This window comes from Diceros bicornis, unplaced genomic scaffold (genome assembly GCF_020826845.1).
Source record: "Diceros bicornis minor isolate mBicDic1 unplaced genomic scaffold, mDicBic1.mat.cur scaffold_55_ctg1, whole genome shotgun sequence".
NCBI classification, from domain to species: domain Eukaryota; kingdom Metazoa; phylum Chordata; class Mammalia; order Perissodactyla; family Rhinocerotidae; genus Diceros; species Diceros bicornis.
In genome coordinates, this window is record NW_026691429.1 from 5289095 (window position 1) to 5295466 (window position 6372).

Here is a 6372-nt window from a genome sequence, read left to right on the forward strand (position 1 = left end):
CAGAAAAGGAAAGGGTAGTGGAGTATTGTGATGATGATTCTGATGGAAAGCTCCTGATTGGGTTCCTCTCATTCCTGGGCAGATTTTATACTTTGACTTTTAGTGTCTTCGTTTAGGAATATTTCTCATAATGGAGTTGAGAACATATTCATCACAATATTTGAAAGGCCTATTAAAAGATTGAAATTTCTAGGCCCCTTCCAGACCTACCATATTATAATATTATACGACATTGTAATACCTCAAACTAATATTTAAGAATCTGTGGCTTGATAATTGTGATTCTATTGAAGATAAGTATTGATGTAACCACTTTTGAAGCAGTTCTCAAACTTTAGTGTGTATATCAGTCACTTGAATGCTTGTTAAAAATACAGATTCGGCAGGTCTAGGAAAAGGTCAAGAGATTTGCATTTTTAATAAACACTCCATAGCTATGATCACCTGATTGCACTTGGAGAAATAATATCAAGTATTTGGCTATCTGAGGGTTTCCAGGATAGGTTTAGAACAGAGTTTCTTAACCTGAGATCCAAATACCCCAAGAAGCCCATGGATAAAATTTAGAGGGTCCGTGAAATTGGATGGGAAGAATAATACATCTTTATTTTCAGTAACTTCCAACTAAAACTTAGCAATTTAAAATTATAAATGTAGGCAACAAACCACAATAATAAGAGCAGTTCCTCTAACCTTATCACTAACAGAAAACACGGATATTTTTATATCACATTAGAGTTGTTGCAAATATCTTGAAATGTTGTTTACAACCATCACAACTTTGAAATTATGGTAGTTATTAGACTGCTATTGGATCTCATCTAATTTAATAAAGAAGCATACATATAATTCTGACTAAATTTTTAAAAACATTATGATAACTGTGCCTTAATAAAATTGGTTTCTTTCATAATCCTACATACTTTTTAATGTATTTAAAAAGCATTATGAGAAGAGGTCTGTGGCTTCACTGAAGTGTTAAAAATATTCATGACACGAAAAAGGTTAAGAACCTTAGTGTGGCGAAGAAGAGTCCGCATATTGAGACATCAGAGAGGTGTATTTCTTAATTCCATGAACAATAACAATGCACGAATACTTACACACCGAAAGAGGTTCTTGTCCCAGCCCCCACTCCTCATTCTTGACTAACTTTTCACTCTTTAGTATTTCTTTCCATGGACTATACATCCCCCTGATTTGTTTACTGCTCCTCAGTGGTTGAATGGCTCTGTTTTCCATAAGGATAACAGATTTAATCACAGATCTCAAGCCCATTATGAACATTAATTAATGTCTGACATCTCTTAATGAGGTAGGTAAAAACTATCATCATTTCACAGATGGAAAAATCAGGTCTAGGCAAGTTTGGTAACTTGTTCTTAGGCCACCCAAGAGATTGTGGCTCATTTCTAGAATCAATGCTTATTCTCCTCACATGCAAACTTTTTTGATTCACCATACACCAATCTGTTGGAAAAACAACCTGTTTTGCAAAACATTTCATTGATGATAGATGTGGAAATAATCTTTCTTAGGGTAGAAACATCTGATGGTATCAATATTCATACTACTTCGGTACCAATAATTTATTTTCTGTTTTGTTCTCTGAAGAAGAATAGATGTCCTGGTTGGAGAGAAAAAGCCCCAAGCCAAAATAAACCATTAAAAACCACTATCCATTTTGAAATAAAGCAATTAGCTTCTTCTTTTATTTAGAAACTTTACCCGGTTAGAGAGTTGGAGACAAACAAAATGAACATTGGTTGTCAAAATGCATTGATTTAATTTTTGCCCCTAAGATACCACACACAGTCAGTGAGTAAGGACTTTTGTCTTTTTTTTGGTCAGTTTGTTTCTTATGGATTCATGTTGCTTTGATCAATGTTGTTTGTGTGTCTGATCTTAATCTAAGTTTTTTGTTGTTTGACTAGTCCATCTGGTTAGACAGGATAGTGCAAAAAATTTGAAAATACTTTGGGAGTTGTCTTTTTAAATGATATTTGTTTTTATCTATTGCTTTGCTAAATTCCTACTGGCCTGGCAAAGAAGGGAAACAGAGGGAACACACAAGCAAAAATGAAGGGCACAAATGAATGAATAAATAATTGAGAGAGAAGGGATAGCTTCTCCTTAGAGAAAAATTCCAACTAATATATATAGAGGAATGAGGAAAATTGAAAGTCTTCATTAGCCTCTTTTTTTGTGGTGCCTCGGAGGTAGTCGGCTGCTTCAGGATGAAGCCGAACATCTCTTTCCCGGTCACTGGCTGCCAGAAACTCATGGAAGTGGACGATGAATGCCAACTTTGTACATTTTGTGAGAAGCGTATGGCCACAGAAGTTGCTGCTGACGCTCTGGGTGAAGAGTGGAAGGGTTATGTGGTCCGAATCAGTGGTGGGAATGACAAGCAGGGTTTCCCCATCAAGCAGGGTGTCTTGACCCATGGCCGTGTCTGCCTGCTATTGAGTGAGGGGCATTCCTGTTACAGACGGAGGAGGACTGGAGAAAGAAAGCACAAATCTGTTGGGGGTTGCATTGTGGTTGCCAATCTGAGTGTTCTCAACTTGTTCATTGTGAAAAAAGGGGAGAAGGATATTTCTGGACTCGCTGATACTACTGTGACTCGTCGTGTGGGGCTCAAAAGAGCTAGCAGAATCTGCAAACTTTTCAATCTCTCTAAAGAGGATGATGTCCGCTAGAATGTTGTGAGAAAGCCCCTAGACAAAAAAGGTAAGAACCTAGGACCAAAGCACCCAAGATTCAGCATCTTGTTCCTCCACGTGTCCTGCAACACAAACGGCGGCCTATTGCTCTGAAGAAACAGTGTACTAAGAAAAACAAGGAAGAGGCTGCAGAATATGCTGAACTTTTGGCCAAGAGAGTGAAGGAGGCCAAAGAAAAACACCAGGAACAGATTGCCAAGAGACAGGGGCTGTCCCGAAAGCTTCTACCTCTAAGTCTGAGTCCAGTCAAAAATGAAATTTTCTAAGAGTAACAAATAAGATCAGATATCCAAAAAAAAAAAAAAAGAAGAAGAAGAAAGAAAATCTTCATTAGACAAACACCATAGTGATAATTATCAGAGGCAAAATATATTGAAGGATGCTAAAATTAGTGGGTAAAAGTTTGAGGAGAAGCAGGATATTTGTATAGTCTCAGTATTTCCCCTAAGATATTTATTAATGACAAGGGAAGGGGAATAATTACATGGAGAAACTTGGCAGAGACCACCATGTCTCCTGACTTTATGCTCTGAGAAGGGCACAATGCCATTTCTGTGGTGTTCTTGCCAAAAATGCATAACCTTCATCTAAACATGAGAAAGCATCAGACAAACCCAAATCGAGGGATATGCGACAAAATAACTCTACCAGTATCTCTGCCAAAGTGTCAAGGTCACGAAAGAGAGAGAAAGACCAAGGAACTATTTCAGATTGAAGGAGACTAAGGAGACTTGACAACTAAATGCAATGTGGGATCCTGGATTACATCCTGCATCAGAAAATGGACCTTAGTGGAAAAATGTTTCAAGTCTGTAGTTTAGTCACTAGTATTGTACCAATATTAATTTCCTGATTTTGATAACTGTACTGTGGTATGTAAAATGTTAACATTAGAGGATGCTGGATGAAAGGTATATGGAAACTACTATTTTTGCAACTTTTCTGTAATTCTGAAATTATTTCAAATTTGAAAAGTCAAGAGGGCATTTATAGCAGTTCCCTGAATAACTCTGCATAGGTGGTGGGAAAAGAAGATTTCGATGGCCTTGAAATATCTGGATAATATATCTTTCCAACTCAGTCCAATAACTCTTTACCTGGGCATATACAGTTTGAGAACTTTACCTCTTTTAAACGCATAGAAGATCATAGCCTTTTTCTATATGAAATACTCTATTTTTTCCTCATATGACATAGGCACTCAAAAAATATTTGTATAAAATGGAAATAATGATTGCTGTCCTGCTTTTCCCTGCTGAACTTACAGTGTGGTTATAAAGTGTAAAAACGATAAAGGAAGTGGAAAGTATTTTGCAAGTTGTAAGCATTGTACCGGTGTAAGGTGTTATTTTGATTATTGATGGAAAATTGTCTAAGGTATTTTTGTAATTTAGATATACATCGAATCAGTTTCTCCTCTTACTTTCTCTTTACTCTAATCACATTTCCACATTTTTACCAGGCTTAAAATTTCAAAATTGCCCTTGAAAATAAGGACTGAAGGAGAGGGGATGGGTGTCAGTTACCAAAACTCTGGCTAGTCATCTTAAAACATGCCCTTCACCTTTGTCCTTCACTTTTATTCTCTTCTATGCCGTAAGAAATTATAGACAAAAAAAGGAAAAAATTTAGAGCAGGGTAGGGCCCTAGAGTAATCTAACTCAGTTCTCTTAAACATACCTGATTATAAGAATCACATAGTGAGGTCATTTCGAATATGAATTCCTGGAACCCTGCAATCATAATCTATGGGAGGGAGCCTCAAATCTATATTTCAAAAATGAGTTTCGGCTGGTTATTATTGACAAGCAAATTTAAAAGCACTGTCATTTTATAGATAAAGAAATCGAGACAAAATGACCAAATTTATTTAAAAAATAGCATACACTATCTGGTAGATATTAATTTCTGGGATATAGTCTAGAACAGGAAACAATTTTGTAAACAACTCTAGTACGTACTTCACTAGGGGACCAAACAAAGCTGAATGCAACTAATCCTTCCTTGGGAGGAAGAGGATCAGGAAAGCCACCAGAGACTTTTGTAATACTGCACCTGCTGGGTAGACAGCAGAGGGTGAATATTCCAAGAAGAAAGGACAATATGCAGAGATACATACATGTGCATGGCATTCTCAGGGACTGGGAGTGGTCCAGTGGCCTGGACTGTGGTGTGCGGTGGTGTGGTGGTGAAGCTCAAAGAAGAAAGGCAGGCTGGGGTCAGAATTTGAAAGCCGGGAAGACCTTGCTAAAAGGTTTGTTCTTACATATCACCAGAAGCACAGGCAACAAAAGCAAAAATAGATAAGTGAGACTGCATCAAACTGAAAAGTTTCTGTGCAGCAAAGGAAACCATCAACAGAATGAAGAGGCAACCTACAGAATGGGAGAAAATATTTGCAAACCAGTTATCCAATAAAGGGTTAATATCTAAAATATATAAGAAACTCATAAAACTCAATAGCCGAAAAACTAACAACCAATTAAAAAGTGGGCTAAAAACTTGAATACACATTTCTTCAAAGAAGACATACAGGGGTCTGCCCGGTGGCGCAGCGGTTAAGTGTGCGTGCTCCGCTTCGGCAGCCCGAGGGTTTGCAGGTTTGGATCCTGGTAGCGCACCGACGCACAGCTTGTCAAGCCATGCTGTGGTGGTGTCCCATACAAAGTAGAGGAAGATGGACACAGATGTTATCCCAGGGCCAATCTTCCTCGGCAAAAAGAGGAGGGTTGGCATCCGATGTTAGGGTGCCATCCGATCAGGGCTGATCTTCCTCACACAAAAAAAAGACATACAAATGGCCAACAGGTATACGAAAAATGCTCAACATCACTAATTATCAGGGAGATGCAAATCAAAACCACAATGAGATATGACCTCACACCTGTTAGGATGTCCATTGTCAAAAAAACAGAAAATAACAAGTGTTGGTAAGGATGTTGAAAAATTGGAACACTTGTGCACTGTTGATGGTAATTAAAATGGTGCAGCCACTACAGAAAACAGTATGAGGTTCCTCAAAAAATTGAAAATAGAACTACCATATGATCCAGCCATCCTACTTTTGGATATTTATTTAAAAGAATTGAAAACAGAATCTCAAAGATATTTTGCGTTCCCATGTTCATTGCAGCATTATTTACAATAGGCAAGAGGTGGAAACAACTTACATGTTCATTAACAGATGAATGAATAAAGAGAATGCGGTACATACATACAATGGAATATTATTCAGCCTTAAAAAAGAAGAGAATGCTATCATATGCTACGATATGGATGAACCTTGAGGACATTATGCTAAGTGAAATAAGTCAGTCACAGAAGGACAAATACTGCCTGATTCCACTTACATAAGGTATCTAAAGTAGTCAAACTCATAGAAACAGAAAGTAAAATGGTGGTTGCCAAGGGCTGATGGGGGGTGGGCTGGAAGTGGGGAGTTGCTGTTCAATCCTGTATTTTCTATTTCCATTTAAATCATAACAATTAGCTAGTTTCTTGAAGTTGAATTCTCAGAATAATCTTGGACCTCTCCCTCAAGATTTTCCTTTTCTTCCTTTGTGCCTTCCTTCTTTCTCTCCTTGTTTCCTTCCTTTCCATAGTTATTTGCCAGGCGCTATATTAGTCATTGATAGTACTAGTGAAA

At 37.6% G+C, this 6372-nt stretch overlaps 1 pseudogene; it reads left to right on the plus strand.

The window, feature by feature from the left end:
- Window positions 1-2237: 2237 nt before the first annotated feature.
- Window positions 2238-2982, plus strand: LOC131403186 (small ribosomal subunit protein eS6-like; annotated as a pseudogene).
- Window positions 2983-6372: the final 3390 nt, after the last annotated feature.